Source organism: Lissotriton vulgaris, chromosome 4_1 (genome assembly GCF_964263255.1).
Source record: "Lissotriton vulgaris chromosome 4_1, aLisVul1.2, whole genome shotgun sequence".
NCBI classification, from domain to species: Eukaryota; Metazoa; Chordata; class Amphibia; order Caudata; family Salamandridae; genus Lissotriton; species Lissotriton vulgaris.
In genome coordinates this window covers 922,549,000-922,576,022 of record NC_141691.1, presented here as the reverse complement: position 1 = coordinate 922,576,022, position 27,023 = coordinate 922,549,000, and positions in this window count along the sequence as shown.

Genomic DNA, 27,023 nt, shown 5'->3' with positions numbered 1-27,023 from the left:
AAAACGATGACTCGGGACCTGTCGAACGATCCCAAAATGGTCTATAATGATGAAATTTTAACATTTAATCTTTTGACTCTAAATGACTGTTGGATGTGAATTATGACTTTGTCAACTAGAATAAGTGTGTTTAAAGTCATTTCTGTGCCTGAAATGGGTCAAAATTGAAGCATTTGAGTAAGCAAAACTCTGTAAAAATGGCAATTTTGGTCACTGTGCGGGTTTAAAAAGTGGTTATTCAACATGAGGCATGATCCAATTGACATTTTGAATCGTTTTTGGTACAGTCCAAAAAATCAATTTTCGGATGAAAAACGATGACTCCGGACCTGTCGAACGATCCCAAAATGGTTTATAATGATGAAATTTCAACATTTAATCTTTTGACTCTAAATGACTGTTGGATGTGAATTATGACTTTGTCAACTAAAATAAGTGTGTTTAAAGTCATTTCTGTGCCTGAAACGGGTCAAAATTGAAGCTTTTGAGTAAGCAAAACTCTGTAAAAATGGCAATTTTGGTCACTGTGAGGGTTTAAAAAGTGGTTATTCAACATGAGACATGATCCAATTGACATTTTGAATCATTTTTGGTACAGTCCAAAAAATCAATTTTTGGATGAAAAACGATGACTCCGGACCTGTGGAACGATCCCAAAATGGTCAATATGGATGAAATTTTATCATTTAATCTTTTGACTCTAAATGACTGTTGGATGTGAATTATGACTTTGTCAACTAAAATAAGTGTTTTTAAAGTCATTTCTGTGCCTGAAACGGGTCAAAATTGAAGCTTTTGAATAAGCAAAACTCTGTAAAAATGGCAATTTTGGTCACTGTGAGGGTTTAAAAAGTGGTTATTCAACATGAGTCACGATCCAATTGACATTTTGAATCATTTTTGGTACAGTCCAAAAAATCAATTTTCGGATGAAAAACGATGACTCCGGACCTGTCGAACGATCCCAAAATGGTCTATAATGATGAAATTATAACATTTAATCTTTTGACTCTAAATGACTGTTGGATGTGAATTATGACTTTGTCAACTAGAATAAGTGTGCTTAAAGTCATTTCTGTGCCCGAAACGGGTCAAAATTGAAGCTTTTGAGTAAGCAAAACTCTGTAAAAATGGCAATTTTGGTCACTGTGAGGGTTTAAAAAGTGGTTATTCAACATGAGGCACAATCCAATTGACATTTTGAATCATTTTTGGTACAGTCCAAAAAATGAATTTTCGGATGAAAAACAATGACTCCGGACCTGTCGAACGATCCCAAAATGGTCAATATGGATGAAATTTTAACATTTAATCTTTTGACTCTAAATGACTGTTGGATGTGAATTATGACTTTGTCAACTAAAATAAGTGTGTTTAAAGTCATTTCTGTGCCTGAAACGGGTCAAAATTGAAGCTTTTGAATAAGCAAAACTCAGTAAAAATGGCAATTTTGGTCACTGTGAGGGTTTGAAAAGTGGTTATTCAACATGAGGCACGATCCAATTGACATTTTGAATCATTTTTGGTACAGTCCAAAAAATCAATTTTCGGATGAAAAACGATGACTCCGGACCTGTCGAACGATCCCAAAATGGTCAATATGGATGAAATTTCAACATTTAATCTTTTGACTCTAAATTACTGTTGGATGTGAATTATGACTTTGTCAACTAAAATAAATGTGTTTAAAGTCATTTCTGTGCCTGAAATTGGTCAATATTGAAGCTTCAGAGTAAGCAAAACTCAGTGAAAATGGCAATTTTGGTCACTGTGATCGTTTAAAAAGTGGTTATTCAACATGAGGCATGATCCAATTGACATTTGGAATCATTTTTGGTACAGTCCAAAAAATCAATTTTCTGAAGAAAAATGATGACCGCGAAGCTGTCGAACATTCCCAAAATTGTCAATTTTGATGAAATTTTAACATTTAATCTTTTGACTGCAAATTATTGTTGGATGTGAATTATTACTTTTTCAAATAAAATAAGCGTGTTTAAAGTCATTTCTGTGCCTGAAATTGGTCAAAATTGAAGCTTCTGAGTAAGCAAAACTCTGTAAAAATGGCAATGTTGGTCACTGTGAGGGTTTAAAAAGTGGTTATTCAACATGAGGCATGATCCAATTGACATTTTGAATCATTTTTGGTACAGTCCAAAAAATCAATTTTCGGATGAAAAACGATGACTCCGGACCTGTCGAACGATCCCAAAATGGTCAATATGGATGAAATTTTAACATTTAATCTTTTGACTCTAAATGACTGTTGGATGTGAATTAGGACGTTGTCAACTAAAATAAGTGTTTTTAAAGTCATTTCTGTGCCTGAAACGGGTCAAAATTGAAGCTTTTGAATAAGCAAAACTCTGTAAAAATGGCAATTTTGGTCACTGTGAGGGTTTAAAAAGTGGTTATTCAACATGAGGCATGATCCAATTGACATTTTGAATCATTTTTGGTACAGTCCAAAAAATCAATTTTCGGATGAAAAACGATGACTCCGGACCTGTCGAACGATCCCAAAATGGTCAATATGGATGAAATTTTAACATTTAATCTTTTGACTCTAAATGACTGTTGGATGTGAATTATGACTTTGTCAACTAAAATAAGTGATTTTAAAGTCATTTCTGTGCCTGAAACGGGTCAAAATTGAAGCTTTTGAATAAGCAAAACTCTGTAAAAATGGCAATTTTGGTCACTGCGAGGGTTTAAAAAGTGGTTATTCAACATGAGGCACGATCCAATTGACATTTTGAATCATTTTTGGTACAGTCCAAAAAATCAATTTTCGGATGAAAAACGATGACTCCGGACCTATCGAACGATCCCAAAATGGTCTATAATGATGAAATTATAACATTTAATCTTTTGACTCTAAATGACTGTTGGATGTGAATTATGACTTTGTCAACTAGAATAATTGTGTTTAAAGTCATTTCTGTGCCCGAAACGGGTCAAAATTGAAGCTTTTGAGTAAGCAAAACTCTGTAAAAATGGCAATTTTGGTCACTGTGAGGGTTTAAAAAGTGGTTATTCAACATGAGGCATGATCCAATTGACATTTTGAATCATTTTTGGTACAGTCCAAAAAAATCAATTTTCGGATGAAAAACGATGACTCCGGACCTGTCGAACGATCCCAAAATGGTCAATATGGATGAAATTTTAACATTTAATCTTTTGACTCTAAATGACTGTTGGATGTGAATTATGACTTTGTCAACTAAAATAAGTGTTTTTAAAGTCATTTCTGTGCCTGAAACGGGTCAAAATTGAAGCTTTTGAGTAAGCAAAACTCTGTAAAAATGGCAATTTTGGTCACTGTGAGGGTTTAAAAAGTGGTTATTCAATATGAGGCATGATCCAATTGACATTTTGAATCATTTTTGGTACAGTCCAAAAAATCAATTTTCGGATGAAAAACGATGACTCCGGACCTGTCGAACGATCCCAAAATGGTCAATATGGATGAAATTTCAACATTTAATCTTTTGACTCTAAATGACTGTTGGATGTGAATTACTACTTTGTCAACTAAAATAAGTGTGTTTAAAATCATTTCTGTGCCTGAAACTGGTCAAAATTGAAGCTTTTGAATAAGCAAAACTCTGTAAAAATGGCAATTTTGGTCACTGTGAGGGTTTAAAAAGTGGTTATTCAACATGAGGCACGATCCAATTGACATTTTTAATCATTTTTGGTACAGTCCAAAAAATCAATTTTCGGATGAAAAACGATGACTCCGGACCTGTCGAACGATCCCAAAATGGTCTATAATGATGACATTTTAACATTTAATCTTTTGACTCTAAATTACTGTTGGATGTGAATTATGGCTTTGCCAACTAAAATAAGTGTGTTTAAAGTCATTTCTGTGCCTGAAACGGGTCAAAATTTAAGCTTTTGATTAAGCAAAACTCTTTCAAAATGGCAATTTTGGTCACTGTGAGGGTTTAAAAAGTGGTTATTCAACATGAGGCATGATCCAATTGACATTTTGAATCATTTTTGGTACAGTCCAAAAAACCAATTTTCGGATGAAAAACGATGACTCCGGACCTGTCGAACGATCCCAAAATGGTCAATATGGATGAAATTTTAACATTTAATCTTTTGACTCTAAATGACTGTTGGATGTGAATTATGACTTTGTCAACTGAAATAAGTGTGTTTAAAGTCATTTCTGTGCCTGAAACGGGTCAAAATTGAAGCTTTTGAATAAGCAAAACTCTGTAAAAATTGCAATTTTGGTCACTGTGAGGGTTTAAAAAGTGGTTATTCAACATGAGGCACGATCCAATTGACATTTTGAATCATTTTTGGTACAGTCCAAAAAATCAATTTTCGGATGAAAAACGATGACTCCGGACCTGTGGAACGATCCCAAAATGGTCTATAATGATGACATTTTAACATTTAATCTTTTGACTCTAAATTACTGTTGGATGTGAATTATGACTTTGTCAACTAAAATAAGTGTAATTAAAGTCATTTCTGTGCCTGAAAGGGGTCAAAATTGAAGCTTTTGAGTAAGCAAAACTCTGTAAAAATGGCAATTTTGGTCACTGTGAGGGTTTAAAAAGTGGTTATTCAACATGAGGCATGATCCAAGTGACATTTTGAATCATTTTTGGAACAGTCCAAAAAATCAATTTTCGGATGAAAAACGATGACTCCGGACCTGTCGAATGATCCCAAAATGGTCTATAATGATGAAATTTTAACATTTAATCTTTTGACTCTAAATGACTGTTGGATGTGAATTATGACTTTGTCAACTAGAATAAGTGTGTTTAAAGTCATTTCTGAGCCTGAAACGGGTCAAAATTGAAGCTTTTGAGTAAGCAAAACTCTGTAAAAATGGAAATGTTGGTCACTGTGAGGGTTTAAAAAGTGGTTATTCAACATGAGGCATGATCCAATTGACATTTTGAATCATTTTTGGTACAGTCCACAAAATCAATTTTCGGATGAAAAACGATGACTCCGGACCTGTCGAACGATCCCAAAATGGTCAATATGGATGAAATTTTAACATTTAATCTTTTGACTCTAAATGACTGTTGGATGTGAATTATGACTTTGTCAACTAAAATAAGTGTGTTTAAAGTCATTTCTGTGCCTGAAACGGGTCTAAATTGAAGCTTTTGAATAAGCAAAACTCTGTAAAAATGGCAATTTTGGTCACTGTGAGGGTTTAAAAAGTGGTTATTCAACATGAGGCACGATCCAATTGACATTTTGAATCATTTTTGGTACAGTCCAAAAAATCAATTTTCGGATGAAAAACGATGACTCCGGACCTGTCGAACGATCCCAAAATGGTGTATAATGATGAAATTTTAACATTTAATCTTTTGACTCTAAATGACTGTTGGATGTGAATTATGACTTTGTCACCTAGAATAAGTGTGTTTAAAGTCATTTCTGTGCCCGAAACGGGTCAAAATTGAAGCTTTTGAGTAAGCAAAACTCTGTAAAAATGGCAACTTTGGTCACTGTGAGGTTTTAAAAAGTGGTTATTCAACATGAGGCACCATCCAATTGACATTTTGAATCATTTTTGGTACAGTCCAAAAAATCAATTTTCGGATGAAAAACGATGACTCCGGACCTGTCGAACGATCCCAAAATGGTCTATAATGATGAAATTTTAACATTTAATCTTTTGACTCTAAATGACTGTTGGATGTGAATTATGACTTTGTCAACTAAAATAAGTGTGTTTAAAGTCATTTCTGTGCCTGAAACGGGTCAAAATGGAAGGGTTTGAATAAGCAAAACTCTGTAAAAATGGCAATTTTGGTCACTGTGAGGGTTTAAACAGTGGTTATTCAACAGGAGGCACGATCCAATTGACATTTTGAATAATTTTTGGCACAGTCCAAAAAATCAATTTTTGGATGAAAAACGATGACTCCGGACCTGTCGAACGATCCCAAAATGGTCTATAATGATGACATTTTAACATTTAATCTTTTGACTCTAAATTACTGTTGGATGTGAATTATGACTTTGTCAACTAAAATAAGTGTATTTAAAGTCATTTCTGTGCCTGAAACGGGTCAAAATTGAAGCTTTTGAGTAAGCAAAACTCTGTAAAAATGGCAATTTTGGTCACTGTGAGTGTTTAAAAAGTGGTTATTCAACATGAGGCACGATCCAATTGACATTTTGAATCATTTTTGGTACAGTCCAAAAAATCAATTTTCGGATGAAAAACGAAGACTCCGGACCTGTCGAACGATCCCAAAATGGTCTATGATGATGAAATTTTAACATTTAATCTTTTGACTCTAAATGACTGTTGGATGTGAATTATGACTTTGTCAACTAGAATAAGTGTGTTTAAAGTCATTTCTGTGCCTGAAACGGGTCAAAATTGAAGCTTTTGAGTAAGCAAAACTCTGTAAAAATGGCAATTTTGGTCACTGTGAGAGTTTAAAAAGCGGTTATTCAACATGAGGCACGATCCAATTGACATTTTGAATCATTTTTGGTACAGTCCAATAAATCAATTTTCGGATGAAAAACGATGACTCCGGACCTGTCGAACGATCCCAAAATGGTCTATAATGATGAAATTTCAACATTTAATCTTTTGACTCTAAATGACTGTTGGATGTGAATTATGACTTTGTCAACTAAAATAAGTGTGTTTAAAGTCATTTATGTGCCTGAAACGGGTCAAAATGGAAGCTTTTGAGTAAGCAAAACTCTGTAAAAATGGCAATTTTGGTCACTGTGAGGGTTTAAAAAGTGGTTATTCAACATGAGGCATGATCCAATTGACATTTTGAATCATTTTTGGTACAGTCCAAAAAATCAATTTTCGGATGAAAAACGATGACTCCTGACCTGTCGAACGATCCCAAAATGGTCAATATGGATGAAATTTTAACATATAATCTTTTGACTCTAAATTTAATTTAATTTAATTTAATAACGATTTCTAAAGCGCCTGGTGACCCAAGGGCATCCCCGCGCTATAAAATTTGTGATCCAGTTGAGGGGGAGGGAGGGAGGAGAGATACTTGTAAGGGGACTCTATTTAGGGAATAGGTGTGTCTTTAATTTCTTGCGAAATGCCAGGTAGTTAGGTTCAAGTCTGAGGGAACGTGGAAGGGCGTTCCATCCAGCTGCTGCTTGAACGGAGAATTGTCGTCCTCCTGTGCGAGTCCTTTTAAATCTAGGTATGTTGGCCAGGTTCTCGTTCTGGGATCGTAGGGATCTGGTTGCTGTGTAGGGGGTGATAATTTTGCTGAGAATTGCCGGGCCAGATCCGTTGATCAGCTTATGTGTTGTGCACATTGCTTTGAATTGCACCCTTTGGCGCACAGGGAGCCAGTGCAGAGCTTTGAGGGCCGGCTTGGCGGACACTCTGGAGGGGAGGTTGGTGAGAAGGCGTGCCGCCGCGTTCTGTGTCCGCTGGAGTTTTGTCAGGGTGGCCTCAGGGGCTCCTAGGTAGACCAGATTACTGTAGTCCAGGCGAGACAGTACTAGTCCCTGGATGAGTAGTTTCCTAGAAGTGGGTGGCAGTAAGGGGAGGATCTTGCGGGTTGTGCGTAGGAGCCCGAAGCAGGTGCCCGGAGTTTTAGCTGCTTGTGTCTTCATAGACAGCTCTGGTTCGAGCCACACACCGAGTGTCTTAATTTCACGCTTCGGGGGAGGGATTTCCCCAAATACGTCGGGCCAGAGAGCTGGAGGGATGGTCGTCCATTGCTTCCCTAGGAGCATCACCTCCGTCTTTGACCCATTAAGTTTTAATGATGAATTATTCATCCAGTTGTGAATTTCTACAAGACAATTGGTCAGGTTTTCTGGGTGGTCGACCAGTTGGGACAGGGAGACGACCAGCTGAGTGTCGTCAGCATAACTTACCATTTTTATATTAAATGGGGTCACCATATCCTCAAGGGGGGCCATATATGCGTTAAAAAGCGTAGGACTCAGGGAGGAGCCCTGAGGGACACCGCTTGTGAGTGGAAGGATGGCTGAGTGGTGATTGTTGTCCCACACTTGGAACGTGCGCCCTGTAAGAAAGGATTCAATCCAACTGAGTGCCGTCCCGGTAAGTCCTGCATCCGCCAGTCTATGCAGAAGGACACAATGGTTGACTGTGTCGAAGGCTGCGCTTAGATCCAGGAGGATCACTGCCACTGATCCTCCTGAATCTAGTATGCACCTTGCTTCTTCAATGACGGCAAGGAGTGCGGTGTCTGTACCATGGCCCGGGCGAAATCCAGTTTGGGATTGTCTGAGTATTTTGTTGGTCTCAAAGAACTGAGATAATTGTATGTTTACCAATTTCTCTGCTACTTTGCTGATACCCGGGAGGAGTGATATTGGTCGGTAATTAGACAAGTCTGCTGGATCTAGCTGGGGTTTTTTTTGAAGTGCCTTCACCACAGCACTCTTCCAGCTATCGGGGACAGATCCGTGGGCGAGCGAGCTGTTGATAAGTTCCGTGACAGTGGGCACGATGACTGAGGCTACGGTTTTGAATGTTGGATGTGAATTATGACTTTGTCAACCAAAATAAGTGTGTTTAAAGTCATTTCTGTGCCTGAAACGGGTCAAAATGGAGGATTTTGAGTAAGCAAAACTCTGAAAAAATGGCAATTTTGGTCACTGTGAAGGTTTAAAAAGTGGTTATTCAACATGAGGCACGATCCAGTTGACATTTTGAATCATTTTTGGTACAGTCAAAAAATCAATTTTCGGATGAAAAACGATGACCCCGGACCTGTTGAACGATCCCAAAATGGTCAATATGGATGAAATTTTAACATTTAATCTTTTGACTCTGAATGACTGTTGGATGTGAATTATGACTTTGTCAACTAAAATAAGTGTGTTTAAAGTCATTTCTGTGCCCGAAATGGGTCAAAATTGAAGCTTTTGAGTAAGCAAAACTCTGTAAAAATGTCAATTTTGGTCACTGTGAGGGTTTAAAAAGTGGTTATTCAACACGAGGCACGATCCAATTGACATTTTGAATCATTTTTGGTACAGTTCAAAAAATCAATTTTCGGATGAAAAACGATGACTCCGGACCTGTTGAACGATCCCTAAATGGTCTATAATGATGACATTTTAACATTTAATCTTTTGACTCTAAATGACTGTTGGATGTGAATTATGACTTTGTCAACTAAAATAAGTGTGTTTAAAGTCATTTCTGTGCCTGAAACGGGTCAAAATGGAAGCTTTTGAGTAAGCAAAACTCTGTAAAAATGGCAATTTTGGTCACTGTGAGGGTTTAAAAAGGGGTTATTCAACATGAGGCACGATCCAATTGACATTTTGAATCATTTTTGGTACAGTCCAAAAAATCAATTTTCGGATGAAAAACGATGACTCCGGACCTGTCGAACGATCCCAAAATGGTCTATAATGATGACATTTTAACATTTAATCTTTTGACTCTAAATTACTGTTGAATGTGAATTATGACTTTGTCAATTAAAATAAGTGTGTTTAAAGTCATTTCTGTGCCTGAAACGGGTCAAAATTGAAGCTTTTGAGTAAGCAAAACTCTGTAAAAATGGCAATTTTGGTCACTGTGAGGGTTTAAAAAGTGGTTATTCAACATGAGGCATGATCCAATTGACATTTTGAATCATTTTTGGTACAGTCCAAAAAATCAATTTTCGGATGAAAAACGATGACTCCGGACCTGTCGAACGATCCCAAAATGGTCTATAATGATGAAATTTTAACATTTCATCTTTTGACTGCAAATGACTGTTGGATGTGAATTATGACTTTTTCAAATAAAATAAGTGTGTTTAAAGTCATTTCTGTGCCTGAAATTGGTCAAACTTGAAGCTTCTGAATAAGCAAAACTCTGTAAAAATGGCAATGTTGGTCACTGTGAGGGTTTAAAAAGTGGTTATTCAACATGAGGCACGATCCAATTGAAATTTGGAATCATTTTTGGTACAGTCCAAAAAATCAATTTTCTGAAGAAAAACGATGACCGCGGAGCTGTCGAACGTTCCCAAAATGGTCAATTTCGATAAAATTTTTACATTTAATCTTTTGGCTGTAAATTACTGTTGGATGTGAGATATTACTTTTTCAACTAAAATAAATGTGTTTAAAGTCATTTCTGTGCCTGAAACGGGTCAAAATGGAAGCTTTTGATTAAGCAAAACTCTGTAAAAATGGCAATTTTGGTCACTGTGAGGGTTTAAAAAGTGGTTATTCAATATGAGGCACGATCCAATTGACATTTTGAATCATTTTTGGTACAGTCCAAAAAATCAATTTTTGGATGAAAAACGATGACTCCGGACCTGTCGAACGGTCCCAAAATGGTCTACAATGATGAAATTTTAACATTTAATCTTTTGACTCTAAATGACTGTTGGATGTGAATTATGACTTTGTCAACTAAAATAAGTGTGTTTAAAGTCATTTCTGTGCCTGAAACGGGTCAAAATGGAAGCTTTTGAGTACGCAAAACTCTGTAAAAATGGCAATTTTGGTCACTGTGAGGGTTTAAAAAGTGGTTATTCAATATGAGGCACGATCCAATTGACATTTTGAATCATTTTTGGTACAGTCCAAAAAATCAATTTTTGGATGAAAAACGATGACTCCGGACCTGTCGAACGATCCCAAAATGGTCTATAATGATGAAATGTTAACATTTAATCTTTTGACTCTAAATGACTGTTGGATGTGAATTATGACTTTGTCAACTAAAATAAGTGTGTTTAAAGTCATTTCTGTGCCTGAAACGGGTCAAAATGGAAGCTTTTGAGTAAGCAAAAGTCTGTAAAAATGGCAATTTTGGTCACTGTGAGGGTTTAAAAAGTGGTTATTCAATATGAGGCACGATCCAATTGACATTTTGAATCATTTTTGGTACAGTCCAAAAAATCAATTTTTGGATGAAAAACGATGACTCCGGACCTGTCGAACGATCCCAAAATGGTCTATAATGATGAAATGTTAACATTTAATCTTTTGACTCTAAATGACTGTTGGATGTGAATTATGACTTTGTCAACTAGAATAAGTGTGTTTAAAGTCATTTCTGTGCCTGAAACGGGTCAAAATTGAAGCATTTGAGTAAGCAAAACTCTGTAAAAATGGCAATTTTGGTCACTGTGCGGGTTTAAAAAGTGGTTATTCAACATGAGGCATGATCCAATTGACATTTTGAATCGTTTTTGGTACAGTCCAAAAAATCAATTTTCGGATGAAAAACGATGACTCCGGACCTGTCGAACGATCCCAAAATGGTTTATAATGATGAAATTTCAACATTTAATCTTTTGACTCTAAATGACTGTTGGATGTGAATTATGACTTTGTCAACTAAAATAAGTGTGTTTAAAGTCATTTCTGTGCCTGAAACGGGTCAAAATTGAAGCTTTTGAGTAAGCAAAACTCTGTAAAAATGGCAATTTTGGTCACTGTGAGGGTTTAAAAAGTGGTTATTCAACATGAGGCATGATCCAATTGACATTTTGAATCATTTTTGGTACAGTCCAAAAAATCAATTTTCGGATGAAAAACGACGACTCCGGACCTGTCGAACGATCCCAAAATGGTCAATATGGATGAAATTTTAACATTTAATCTTTTGACTCTAAATGACTGTTGGATGTGAATTATGACTTTGTCAACTAAAATAAGTGTTTTTAAAGTCATTTCTGTGCCTGAAACGGGTCAAAATTAAAGCTTTTGAGTAAGCAAAACTCTGTAAAAATGGCAATTTTGGTCACTGTGAGGGTTTAAAAAGTGGTTATACAACATGAGGCATGATCCAATTGACATTTTGAATCATTTTTGGTACAGTCCAAAAAATCAATTTTCGGATGAAAAACGATGACTCCGGACCTGTCGAACGATCCCAAAATGGTCAATATGGATGAAATTTCAACATTTAATCTTTTGACTCTAAATGACTGTTGGATGTGAATTACGACTTTGTCAACTAAAATAAGTGTGTTTAAAGTCATTTCTGTGCCTGAAACGGGTCAAAATTGAAGCTTTCGAGTAAGCAAAACTCTGTAAAAATGGCAATTTTGGTCACTGTGAGGGTTTAAAAAGTGGTTATTCAACATGAGGCACGATCCAATTGACATTTTGAATCATTTTTGGTACAGTCCAAAAAATCAATTTTTGGATGAAAAACGATGACTCCGGACCTGTCGAACGATCCCAAAATGGTCTATAATGATGGCATTTTAACATTTAATTTTTTGACTCTAAATTACTGTTGAATGTGAATTATGACTTTGTCAATTAAAATAAGTGTGTTTAAAGTCATTTCTGTGCCTGAAACGGGTCAAAATTGAAGCTTTTGAGTAAGCAAAACTCTGTAAAAATGGCAATTTTGGTCACTGTGAGGGTTTAAAAAGTGGTTATTCAACATGAGGCATGATCCAATTGACATTTTGAATCAATTTTGGTACAGTCCAAAAAATCAATTTTCGGATGAAAAACGATGACTCCGGACCTGTCGAACGATCCCAAAATGGTCTATAATGATTAAATTTTAACATTTAATCTTTTGACTGCAAATGACTGTTGGATGTGAATTATGACTTTTTCAAATAAAATAAGCGTGTTTAAAGTAATTTCTGTGCCTGAAATTGGTCAAAATTGAAGCTTCTGAATAAGCAAAACTCTGTAAAAATGGCAATGTTGGTCACTGTGAGGGTTTAAAAAGTGGTTATTCAACATGAGGCACGATCCAATTGACATTTGGAATCATTTTTGGTACAGTCCAAAAAATCAATTTTCTGAAGAAAAACGATGACCGCGGAGCTGTCGAACGTTCCCAAAATGGTCAATTTCGATGAAATTTTTACATTTAATCTTTTGGCTGTAAATTACTGTTGGATGTGAATTATTACTTTTTCAACTAAAATAAATGTGTTTAAAGTCATTTCTGTGCCTGAAACGGGTCAAAATGGAAGCTTTTGAGTAAGCAAAACTCTGTAAAAATGGCAATTTTGGTCACTGTGAGGGTTTAAAAAGTGGTTATTCAATATGAGGCACGATCCAATTGACATTTTGAATCATTTTTGGTACAGTCCAAAAAATCAATTTTTGGATGAAAAACGATGACTCCGGACCTGTCGAACGATCCCAAAATGGTCTACAATGATGAAATTTTAACATTTAATCTTTTGACTCTAAATGACTGTTGGATGTGAACTATGACTTTGTCAACTAAAATAAGTGTGTTTAAAGTCATTTCTGTGCCTGAAACGGGTCAAAATTGAAGCTTTTGAGTAAGCAAAACTCTGTAAAAATGGCAATTTTGGTCACTGTGAGGGTTTAAAAAGTGGTTATTCAACATGAGGCATGATCCAATTGACATTTTGAATCATTTTTGGTACAGTCCAAAAAATCAATTTTCGGATGAAAAACGATGACTCCGGACCTGTCGAACGATCCCAAAATGGTCAATATGTTTGAAATTTCAACATTTAATCTTTTGACTCTAAATGACTGTTGGATGTGAATTATGACTTTGTCAACTAAAATAAGTGTGTTTAAAGTCATTTCTGTGCCTGAAAGGGGTCAAAATTGAAGCTTTTGAGTAAGCAAAAGTCTGTAAAAATGGCAATTTTGGTCACTGTGAGGGTTTAAAAAGTGGTTATTCAACATGAGGCACGATCCTATTGACATTTTGAATCATTTTTGGTACAGTCCAAAAAATCAATTTTCGGATGAAAAACGTTGACTCCGGACCTGTCGAACGATCCCAAAATTATCAATATGGATGAAATTTCAACATTTAATCTTTTGACTGCAAATGACTGTTGGATGTGAATTATGACTTTTTCAAATAAAATAAGCGTGTTTAAAGTCATTTCTGTGCCTGAAATTGGTCAAAATTGAAGCTTCTGAATAAGCAAAACTCTGTAAAAATGGCAATGTTGGTCACTGTGAGGGTTTAAAAAGTGGTTATTCAACATGAGGCACGATCCAATTGACATTTGGAATCATTTTTGGTACAGTCCAAAAAATCAATTTTCTGAAGAAAAACGATGACCGCGGAGCTGTCGAACGTTCCCAAAATGGTCAATTTCGATGAAATTTTTACATTTAATCTTTTGGCTGTAAATTACTGTTGGATGTGAATTATTACTTTTTCAACTAAAATAAATGTGTTTAAAGTCATTTCTGTGCCTGAAACGGGTCAAAATGGAAGCTTTTGAGTAAGCAAAACTCTGTAAAAATGGCAATTTTGGTCACTGTGAGGGTTTAAAAAGTGGTTATTCAATATGAGGCACGATCCAATTGACATTTTGAATCATTTTTGGTACAGTCCAAAAAATCAATTTTTGGATGAAAAACGATGACTCCGGACCTGTCGAACGATCCCAAAATGGTCTACAATGATGAAATTTTAACATTTAATCTTTTGACTCTAAATGACTGTTGGATGTGAATTATGACTTTGTCAACTAAAATAAGTGTGTTTAAAGTCATTTCTGTGCCTGAAACGGGTCAAAATGGAAGCTTTTGAGTAAGCAAAACTCTGTAAAAATGGCAATTTTGGTCACTGTGAGGGTTTAAAAAGTGGTTATTCAATATGAGGCACGATCCAATAGACATTTTGAATCATTTTTGGTACAGTCCAAAAAATCGATTTTTGGATGAAAAACGATGACTCCGGACCTGTCAAACGATCCCAAAATGGTCTATGATGATGAAATTTTAACGTTTAATCTTTTGACTCTAAATGACTGTTGGATGTGAATTATGACTTTGTCAACTAGAATAAGTGTGTTTAAAGTCATTTCTGTGCCTGAAACGGGTCAAAATTGAAGCATTTGAGTAAGCAAAACTCTGTAAAAATGGCAATTTTGGTCACTGTGCGGGTTTAAAAAGTGGTTATTCAACATGAGGCATGATCCAATTGACATTTTGAATCGTTTTTGGTACAGTCCAAAAAATCAATTTTCGGATGAAAAACGATGACTCCGGACCTGTCGAACGATCCCAAAATGGTTTATAATGATGAAATTTCAACATTTAATCTTTTGACTCTAAATGACTGTTGGATGTGAATTATGACTTTGTCAACTAAAATAAGTGTGTTTAAAGTCATTTCTGTGCCTGAAACGGGTCAAAATTGAAGCTTTTGAGTAAGCAAAACTCTGTAAAAATGGCAATTTTAGTCACTGTGAGGGTTTAAAAAGTGGTTATTCAACATGAGGCATGATCCAATTGACATTTTGAATCATTTTTGGTACAGTCCAAAAAATCAATTTTCGGATGAAAAACGACGACTCCGGACCTGTCGAACGATCCCAAAATGGTCAATATGGATGAAATTTTAACATTTAATCTTTTGACTCTAAATGACTGTTGAATGTGAATTATGACTTTGTCAATTAAAATAAGTGTGTTTAAAGTCATTTCTGTGCCTGAAACGGGTCAAAATTGAAGCTTTTGAGTAAGCAAAACTCTGTAAAAATGGCAATTTTGGTCACTGTGAGGGTTTAAAAAGTGGTTATTCAACATGAGGCACGATCCAATTGACATTTTGAATCATTTTTGGTACAGTCCAAAAAATCAATTTTTGGATGAAAAACGATGACTCCGGACCTCTCGAACGATCCCAAAATGGTCTATAATGATGAAATTTTAACATTTAATCTTTTGACTGCAAATGACTGTTGGATGTGAATTATGACTTTTTCAAATAAAATAAGCGTGTTTAAAGTAATTTCTGTGCCTGAAATTGGTCAAAATTGAAGCTTCTGAATAAGCAAAACTCTGTAAAAATGGCAATGTTGGTCACTGTGAGGGTTTAAAAAGTGGTTATTCAACATGAGGCACGATCCAATTGACATTTGGAATCATTTTTGGTACAGTCCAAAAAATCAATTTTCTGAAGAAAAACGATGACCGCGGAGCTGTTGAACGTTCCCAAAATGGTCAATTTCGATGAAATTTTTACATTTAATCTTTTGGCTGTAAATGACTGTTGGATGTGAATTATGACTTTGTCAACTAAAATAAGTGTGTTTAAAGTCATTTCTGTGCCTGAAACGGGTCAAAATGGAAGCTTTTGAGTAAGCAAAACTCTGTAAAAATGGCAATTTTGGTCACTGTGAGGGTTTAAAAAGTGGTTATTCAATATGAGGCACGATCCAATTGACATTTTGAATCATTTTTGGTACAGTCCAAAAAATCAATTTTTGGATGAAAAACGATGACTCCGGACCTGTCGAACGATCCCAAAATGGTCTATAATGATGAAATTTTAACATTTAATCTTTTGACTCTAAATGACTGTTGGATGTGAATTATGACTTTGTCAACTAGAATAGGTGTGTTTAAAGTCATTTCTGTGCCTGAAACGGGTCAAAATTGAAGCATTTGAGTAAGCAAAACTCTGTAAAAATGGCAATTTTGGTCACTGTGCGGGTTTAAAAAGTGGTTATTCAACATGAGGCATGATCCAATTGACATTTTGAATCATTTTTGGTACAGTCCAAAAAATCAATTTTCGGATGAAAAACGATGACTCCGGACCTGTCGAACGATCCCAAAATGGTCAATATGGATGAAATTTCAACATTTAATCTTTTGACTCTAAATGACTGTTGGATGTGAATTACGACTTTGTCAACTAAAATAAGTGTGTTTAAAGTCATTTCTGTGCCTGAAACGGGTCAAAATTGAAGCTTTCGAGTAAGCAAAACTCTGTAAAAATGGCAATTTTGGTCACTGTGAGGGTTTAAAAAGTGGTTATTCAACATGAGGCATGATCCAATTGACATTTTGAATCGTTTTTGGTACAGTCCAAAAAATCCATTTTCGGATGAAAAACGATGACTCCGGACCTGTCGAACGATCCCAAAATGGTTTATAATGATGAAATTTCAACATTTAATCTTTTGACTCTAAATGACTGTTGGATGTGAATTATGACTTTGTCAACTAAAATAAGTGTGTTTAAAGTCATTTCTGTGCCTGAAACGGGTCAAAATTGAAGCTTTTGAGTAAGCAAAACTCTGTAAAAATGGCAATTTTGGTCACTGTGAGGGTTTAAAAAGTGGTTATTCAACATGAGGCATGATCCAATTGACATTTTGAATCATTTTTGGTACAGTCCAAAAAATCAATTTTCGGATGAAAAACGATGACTCCGGACCTGTCGAACGATCCCAAAATTGTCAATATGGATGAAATTTTATCATTTAATCTTTTGACTCTAAATGACTGTTGGATGTGAATTATGACTTTGTCAACTAAAATAAGTGTTTTTAAAGTCATTTCTGTGCCTGAAACGGGTCAAAATTGAAGCTTTTGAATAAGCAAAACTCTGTAAAAATGGCAATTTTGGTCACTGTGAGGGTTTAAAAAGTGGTTATTCAATATGAGGCACGATCCAATAGACATTTTGAATCATTTTTGGTACAGTCCAAAAAATCGATTTTTGGATGAAAAACGATGACTCCGGACCTGTCGAACGATCCCAAAATGGTCTATAATGATGACATTTTAACATTTAATCTTTTGACTCTAAATGACTGTTGGATGTGAATTATGACTTTGTCAACTAGAATAAGTGTGTTTAAAGTCATTTCTGTGCCTGAAAGGGGTCAAAATTGAAGCTTTTGAGTAAGCAAAAGTCTGTAAAAATGGCAATTTTGGTCACTGTGAGGGTTTAAAAAGTGGTTATTCAACATGAGGCACGATCCTATTGACATTTTGAATCATTTTTGGTACAGTCCAAAAAATCAATTTTCTGAAGAAAAACGATGACCGCGGAGCTGTCGAACGTTCCCAAAATGGTCAATTTCGATGAAATTTTTACATTTAATCTTTTGGCTGTAAATTACTGTTGGATGTGAATTATTACTTTTTCAACTAAAATAAATGTGTTTAAAGTCATTTCTGTGCCTGAAACGGGTCAAAATGGAAGCTTTTGAGTAAGCAAAACTCTGTAAAAATGGCAATTTTGGTCACTGTGAGGGTTTAAAAAGTGGTTATTCAATATGAGGCACGATCCAATTGACATTTTGAATCATTTTTGGTACAGTCCAAAAAATCAATTTTTGGATGAAAAACGATGACTCCGGACCTGTCGAACGATCCCAAAATGGTCTACAATGATGAAATTTTAACATTTAATCTTTTGACTCTAAATGACTGTTGGATGTGAATTATGACTTTGTCAACTAAAATAAGTGTGTTTAAAGTCATTTCTGTGCCTGAAACGGGTCAAAATGGAAGCTTTTGAGTAAGCAAAACTCTGTAAAAATGGCAATTTTGGTCACTGTGAGGGTTTAAAAAGTGGTTATTCAATATGAGGCACGATCCAATAGACATTTTGAATCATTTTTGGTACAGTCCAAAAAATCGATTTTTGGATGAAAAACGATGACTCCGGACCTGTCGAACGATCCCAAAATGGTCTATGATGATGAAATTTTAACGTTTAATCTTTTGACTCTAAATGACTGTTGGATGTGAATTATGACTTTGTCAACTAGAATAAGTGTGTTTAAAGTCATTTCTGTGCCTGAAACGGGTCAAAATTGAAGCATTTGAGTAAGCAAAACTCTGTAAAAATGGCAATTTTGGTCACTGTGCGGGTTTAAAAAGTGGTTATTCAACATGAGGCATGATCCAATTGACATTTTGAATCGTTTTTGGTACAGTCCAAAAAATCAATTTTCGGATGAAAAACGATGACTCCGGACCTGTCGAACGATCCCAAAATGGTTTATAATGATGAAATTTCAACATTTAATCTTTTGACTCTAAATGACTGTTGGATGTGAATTATGACTTTGTCAACTAAAATAAGTGTGTTTAAAGTCATTTCTGTGCCTGAAACGGGTCAAAATTGAAGCTTTTGAGTAAGCAAAAGTCTGTAAAATGGCAATTTTGGTCACTGTGAGGGTTTAAAAAGTGGTTGTTCAACATGAGGCACGATCCTATTGACATTTTGAATCATTTTTGGTACAGTCCAAAAAATCAATTTTCGGATGAAAAACGATGACTCCGGACCTGTCGAACGATCCCAAAATGGTCAATATGGATGAAATTTCAACATTTAATCTTTTGACTCTAAATGACTGTTGGATGTGAATTACGACTTTGTCAACTAAAATAAGTGTGTTTAAAGTCATTTCTGTGCCTGAAACGGGTCAAAATTGAAGCTTTCGAGTAAGCAAAACTCTGTAAAAATGGCAATTTTGGTCACTGTGAAGGTTTAAAAAGTGGTTATTCAACATGAGGCATGATCCAATTGACATTTTGAATCGTTTTTGGTACAGTCCAAAAAATCAATTTTCGGATGAAAAACGATGACTCCGGACCTGTCGAACGATCCCAAAATGGTTTATAATGATGAAATTTCAACATTTAATCTTTTGACTCTAAATGACTGTTGGATGTGAATTATGACTTTGTCAACTAAAATAAGTGTGTTTAAAGTCATTTCTGTGCCTGAAACGGGTCAAAATTGAAGCTTTTGAGTAAGCAAAACTCTGTAAAAATGGCAATTTTGGTCACTGTGAGGGTTTAAAAAGTGGTTATTCAACATGAGGCATGATCCAATTGACATTTTGAATCATTTTTGGTACAGTCCAAAAAATCAATTTTCGGATGAAAAACGATGACTCCGGACCTGTCGAACGATCCCAAAATTGTCAATATGGATGAAATTTTATCATTTAATCTTTTGACTCTAAATGACTGTTGGATGTGAATTATGACTTTGTCAACTAAAATAAGTGTTTTTAAAGTCATTTCTGTGCCTGAAACGGGTCAAAATTGAAGCTTTTGAATAAGCAAAACTCTGTAAAAATGGCAATTTTGGTCACTGTGAGGGTTTAAAAAGTGGTTATTCAATATGAGGCACGATCCAATAGACATTTTGAATCATTTTTGGTACAGTCCAAAAAATCGATTTTTGGATGAAAAACGATGACTCCGGACCTGTCGAACGATCCCAAAATGGTCTATATTGATGAAATTTTAACATTTAATCTTTTGACTCTAAATGACTGTTGGATGTGAATTATGACTTTGTCAACTAGAATAAGTGTGTTTAAAGTCATTTCTGTGCCTGAAAGGGGTCAAAATTGAAGCTTTTGAGTAAGCAAAAGTCTGTAAAAATGGCAATTTTGGTCACTGTGAGGGTTTAAAAAGTGGTTATTCAACATGAGGCACGATCCTATTGACATTTTGAATCATTTTTGGTACAGTCCAAAAAATCAATTTTCGGATGAAAAACGATGACTCCGGACCTGTCGAACGATCCCAAAATGGTCTATAATGATGGCATTTTAACATTTAATCTTTTGACTCTAAATTACTGTTGAATGTGAATTATGACTTTGTCAATTAAAATAAGTGTGTTTAAAGTCATTTCTGTGCCTGAAACGGGTCAAAATTGAAGCTTTTGAGTAAGCAAAACTCTGTAAAAATGGCAATTTTGGTCACTGTGAGGGTTTAAAAAGTGGTTATTCAACATGAGGCACGATCCAATTGACATTTTGAATCATTTTTGGTACAGTCCAAAAAATCAATTTTTGGATGAAAAACGATGACTCCGGACCTCTCGAACGATCCCAAAATGGTCTATAATGATGAAATTTTAACATTTAATCTTTTGACTGCAAATGACTGTTGGATGTGAATTATGACTTTTTCAAATAAAATAAGCGTGTTTAAAGTAATTTCTGTGCCTGAAATTGGTCAAAATTGAAGCTTCTGAATAAGCAAAACTCTGTAAAAATGGCAATGTTGGTCACTGTGAGGGTTTAAAAAGTGGTTATTCAACATGAGGCACGATCCAATTGACATTTGGAATCATTTTTGGTACAGTCCAAAAAATCAATTTTCTGAAGAAAAACGATGACCCCGGAGCTGTCGAACGTTCCCAAAATGGTCAATTTCGATGAAATTTTTACATTTAATCTTTTGGCTGTAAATTACTGTTGGATGTGAATTATTACTTTTTCAACTAAAATAAATGTGTTTAAAGTCATTTCTGTGCCTGAAACGGGTCAAAATGGAAGCTTTTGAGTAAGCAAAACTCTGTAAAAATGGCAATTTTGGTCACTGTGAGGGTTTAAAAAGTGGTTATTCAATATGAGGCACGATCCAATTGACATTTTGAATCATTTTTGGTACAGTCCAAAAAATCAATTTTTGGATGAAAAACGATGACTCCGGACCTGTCGAACGATCCCAAAATGGTCTACAATGATGAAATTTTAACATTTAATCTTTTGACTCTAAATGACTGTTGGATGTGAATTATGACTTTGTCAACTAAAATAAGTGTGTTTAAAGTCATTTCTGTGCCTGAAACGGGTCAAAATGGAAGCTTTTGAGTAAGCAAAACTCTGTAAAAATGGCAATTTTGGTCACTGTGAGGGTTTAAAAAGTGGTTATTCAATATGAGGCACGATCCAATAGACATTTTGAATCCTTTTTGGTACAGTCCAAAAAATCGATTTTTGGATGAAAAACGATGACTCCGGACCTGTCGAACGATCCCAAAATGGTCTATGATGATGAAATTTTAACGTTTAATCTTTTGACTCTAAATGACTGTTGGATGTGAATTATGACTTTGTCAACTAGAATAAGTGTGTTTAAAGTCATTTCTGTGCCTGAAACGGGTCAAAATTGAAGCATTTGAGTAAGCAAAACTCTGTAAAAATGGCAATTTTGGTCACTGTGAGGGTTTAAAAAGTGGTTATTCAACATGAGGCATTATCCAATTGACATTTTGAATCATTTTTGGTACAGTCCAAAAAATCAATTTTCGGATGAAAAACGACGACTCCGGACCTGTCGAACGATCCCAAAATGGTCAATATGGATGAAATTTTAACATTTAATCTTTTGACTCTAAATGACTGTTGGATGTGAATTATGACTTTGTCAACTAAAATAAGTGTTTTTAAAGTCATTTCTGTGCCTGAAACGGGTCAAAATTAAAGCTTTTGAGTAAGCAAAACTCTGTAAAAATGGCAATTTTGGTCACTGTGAGGGTTTAAAAAGTGGTTATTCAACATGAGGCATGATCCAATTGACATTTTGAATCATTTTTGGTACAGTCCAAAAAATCAATTTTCGGATGAAAAACGATGACTCCGGACCTGTCGAACGATCCCAAAATGGTCAATATGGATGAAATTTCAACATTTAATCTTTTGACTCTAAATGACTGTTGGATGTGAATTACGACTTTGTCAACTAAAATAAGTGTGTTTAAAGTCATTTCTGTGCCTGAAACGGGTCAAAATTGAAGCTTTCGAGTAAGCAAAACTCTGTAAAAATGGCAATTTTGGTCACTGTGAGGGTTTAAAAAGTGGTTATTCAACATGAGGCACGATCCAATTGACATTTTGAATCATTTTTGGTACAGTCCAAAAAATCAATTTTTGGATGAAAAACGATGACTCCGGACCTGTCGAACGATCCCAAAATGGTCTATAATGATGGCATTTTAACATTTAATCTTTTGACTCTAAATTACTGTTGAATGTGAATTATGACTTTGTCAATTAAAATAAGTGTGTTTAAAGTCATTTCTGTGCCTGAAACGGGTCAAAATTGAAGCTTTTGAGTAAGCAAGACTCTGTAAAAATGGCAATTTTGGTCACTGTGAGGGTTTAAAAAGTGGTTATTCAACATGAGGCACGATCCAATTGACATTTTGAATCATTTTTGGTACAGTCCAAAAAATCAATTTTCGGATGAAAAACGATGACTCCGGACCTCTCGAACGATCCCAAAATGGTCTATAATGATGACATTTTAACATTTAATCTTTTGACTCTAAATTACTGTTGAATGTGAATTATGACTTTGTCAATTAAAATAAGTGTGTTTAAAGTCATTTCTGTGCCTGAAACAGGTCAAAATTGAAGCTTTTGAGTAAGCAAAACTCTGTAAAAATGGCAATTTTGGTCACTGTGAGGGTTTAAAAAGTGGTTATTCAACATGAGGCATGATCCAATTGACATTTTGAATCATTTTTGGTACAGTCCAAAAAATCAATTTTCGGATGAAAAACGATGACTTCGGACCTGTCGAACGATCCCAAAATGGTCTATAATGATGAAATTTTAACATTTAATCTTTTGACTGCAAATGACTGTTGGATGTGAATTATGACTTTTTCAAATAAAATAAGCGTGTTTAAAGTCATTTCTGTGCCTGAAATTGGTCAAAATTGAAGCTTCTGAATAAGCAAAACTCTGTAAAAATGGCAATGTTGGTCACTGTGAGGGTTTAAAAAGTGGTTATTCAACATGAGGCACGATCCTATTGACATTTTGAATCATTTTTGGTACAGTCCAAAAAATCAATTTTCTGAAGAAAAACGATGACCGCGGAGCTGTCGAACGTTCCCAAAATGGTCAATTTCGATGAAATTTTTACATTTAATCTTTTGGCTGTAAATTACTGTTGGATGTGAATTATTACTTTTTCAACTAAAATAAATGTGTTTAAAGTCATTTCTGTGCCTGAAACGGGTCAAAATGGAAGCTTTTGAGTAAGCAAAACTCTGTAAAAATGGCAATTTTGGTCACTGTGAGGGTTTAAAAAGTGGTTATTCAATATGAGGCACGATCCAATTGACATTTTGAATCATTTTTGGTACAGTCCAAAAAATCAATTTTTGGATGAAAAACGATGACTCCGGACCTGTCGAACGATCCCAAAATGGTCTACAATGATGAAATTTTAACATTTAATCTTTTGACTCTGAATGACAGTTGGATGTGAATTATGACTTTGTCAACTAAAATAAGTGTGTTTAAAGTCATTTCTGTGCCTGAAACGGGTCAAAATGGAAGCTTTTGAGTAAGCAAAACTCTGTAAAAATGGCAATTTTGGTCACTGTGAGGGTTTAAAAAGTGGTTATTCAATATGAGGCACGATCCAATAGACATTTTGAATCATTTTTGGTACAGTCCAAAAAATCGATTTTTGGATGAAAAACGATGACTCCGGACCTGTCGAACGATCCCAAAATGGTCTATAATGATGAAATTTTAACATTTAATCTTTTGACTCTAAATGACTGTTGGATGTGAATTATGACTTTGTCAACTAGAATAAGTGTGTTTAAAGTCATTTCTGTGCCTGAAACGGGTCAAAATTGAAGCATTTGAGTAAGCAAAACTCTGTAAAAATGGCAATTTTGGTCACTGTGCGGGTTTAAAAAGTGGTTATTCAACATGAGGCATGATCCAATTGACATTTTGAATCGTTTTTGGTACAGTCCAAAAAATCAATTTTCGGATGAAAAACGATGACTCCGGACCTGTCGAACGATCCCAAAATGGTTTATAATGATGAAATTTCAACATTTAATCTTTTGACTCTAAATGACTGTTGGATGTGAATTATGACTTTGTCAACTAAAATAAGTGTGTTTAAAGTCATTTCTGTGCCTGAAACGGGTCAAAATTGAAGCTTTTGAGTAAGCAAAACTCTGTAAAAATGGCAATTTTGGTCACTGTGAGGGTTTAAAAAGTGGTTATTCAACATGAGGCATGATCCAATTGACATTTTGAATCATTTTTGGTACAGTCCAAAAAATCAATTTTCGGATGAAAAACGATGACTCCGGACCTGTCGAACGATCCCAAAATGGTCAATATGGATGAAATTTTATCATTTAATCTTTTGACTCTAAATGACTGTTGGATGTGAATTATGACTTTGTCAACTAAAATAAGTGTTTTTAAAGTCGTTTCTGTGCCTGAAACGGGTCAAAATTGAAGCTTTTGAATAAGCAAAACTCTGTAAAAATGGCAATTTTGGTCACTGTGAGGGTTTAAAAAGTGGTTATTCAACATGAGGCACGATCCAATTGACATTTTGAATCATTTTTGGTACAGTCCAAAAAATCAATTTTCGGATGAAAAACGATGACTCCGGACCTGTCGAACGATCCCAAAATGGTCTATAATGATGAAATTATAACATTTAATCTTTTGACTCTAAATGACTGTTGGATGTGAATTATGACTTTGTCAACTAGAATAAGTGTGTTTAAAGTCATTTCTGTGCCTGAAACGGGTCAAAATTGAAGCTTTTGAGTAAGCAAAACTCTGTAAAAATGGCAATTTTGGTCACTGTGAGGGTTTAAAAAGTGGTTATTCAACATGAGGCATGATCCAATTGACATTTTGAATCATTTTTGGTACAGTCCAAAAAATCAATTTTCGGATGAAAAACGACGACTCCGGACCTGTCGAACGATCCCAAAATGGTCAATATGGATGAAATTTTAACATTTAATCTTTTGACTCTAAATGACTGTTGGATGTGAATTATGACTTTGGCAACTAAAATAAGTGTTTTTAAAGTCATTTCTGTGCCTGAAACGGGTCAAAATTAAAGCTTTTGAGTAAGCAAAACTCTGTAAAAATGGCAATTTTGGTCACTGTGAGGGTTTAAAAAGTGGTTATTCAACATGAGGCATGATCCAATTGACATTTTGAATCATTTTTGGTACAGTCCAAAAAATCAATTTTCGGATGAAAAACGATGACTCCGGACCTGTCGAACGATCCCAAAATGGTCAATATGGATGAAATTTCAACATTTAATCTTTTGACTCTAAATGACTGTTGGATGTGAATTACGACTTTGTCAACTAAAATAAGTGTGTTTAAAGTCATTTCTGTGCCTGAAACGGGTCAAAATTGAAGCTTTCGAGTAAGCAAAACTCTGTAAAAATGGCAATTTTGGTCCCTGTGAGGGTTTAAAAAGTGGTTATTCAACATGAGGCACGATCCAATTGACATTTTGAATCATTTTTGGTACAGTCCAAAAAATCAATTTTTGGATGAAAAACGATGACTCCGGACCTGTCGAACGATCCCAAAATGGTCTATAATGATGGCATTTTAACATTTAATCTTTTGACTCTAAATTACTGTTGAATGTGAATTATGACTTTGTCAATTAAAATAAGTGTGTTTAAAGTCATTTCTGTGCCTGAAACGGGTCAAAATTGAAGCTTTTGAGTAAGCAAAACTCTGTAAAAATGGCAATTTTGGTCACTGTGAGGGTTTAAAAAGTGGTTATTCAACATGAGGCATGATCTAATTGACATTTTGAATCATTTTTGGTACAGTCCAAAAAATCAATTTTCGGATGAAAAACGATGACTCCGGACCTGTCGAACGATCCCAAAATGGACTATAATGATGAAATTTTAACACTTAATCTTTTGACTGCAAATGACTGTTGGATGTGAATTATGACTTTTTCAAATAAAATAAGCGTGTTTAAAGTAATTTCTGTGCCTGAAATTGGTCAAAATTGAAGCTTCTGAATAAGCAAAACTCTGTAAAAATGGCAATTTTGGTCACTGTGAGGGTTTAAAAAGTGGTTATTCAATATGAGGCACGATCCAATTGACATTTTGAATCATTTTTGGTACAGTCCAAAAAATCAATTTTTGGATGAAAAACGATGACTCCGGACCTGTCGAACGATCCCAAAATGGTCTACAATGATGAAATTTTAACATTTAATCTTTTGACTCTAAATGACTGTTGGATGTGAATTATGACTTTGTCAACTAAAATAAGTGTGTTTAAAGTCATTTCTGTGCCTGAAACGGGTCAAAATGGAAGCTTTTGAGTAAGCAAAACTCTGTAAAATTGGCAATTTTGGTCACTGTGAGGGTTTAAAAAGTGGTTATTCAATATGAGGCACGATCCAATTGACATTTTGAATCATTTTTGGTACAGTCCAAAAAATCAATTTTTGGATGAAAAACGATGACTCCGGACCTGTCGAACGATCCCAAAATGGTCTATAATGATGAAATTTTAACATTTAATCTTTTGACTCTAAATGACTGTTGGATGTGAATTATGACTTTGTCAACTAGAATAGGTGTGTTTAAAGTCATTTCTGTGCCTGAAACGGGTCAAAATTGAAGCATTTGAGTAAGCAAAACTCTGTAAAAATGGCAATTTTGGTCACTGTGCGGGTTTAAAAAGTGGTTATTCAACATGAGGCATGAT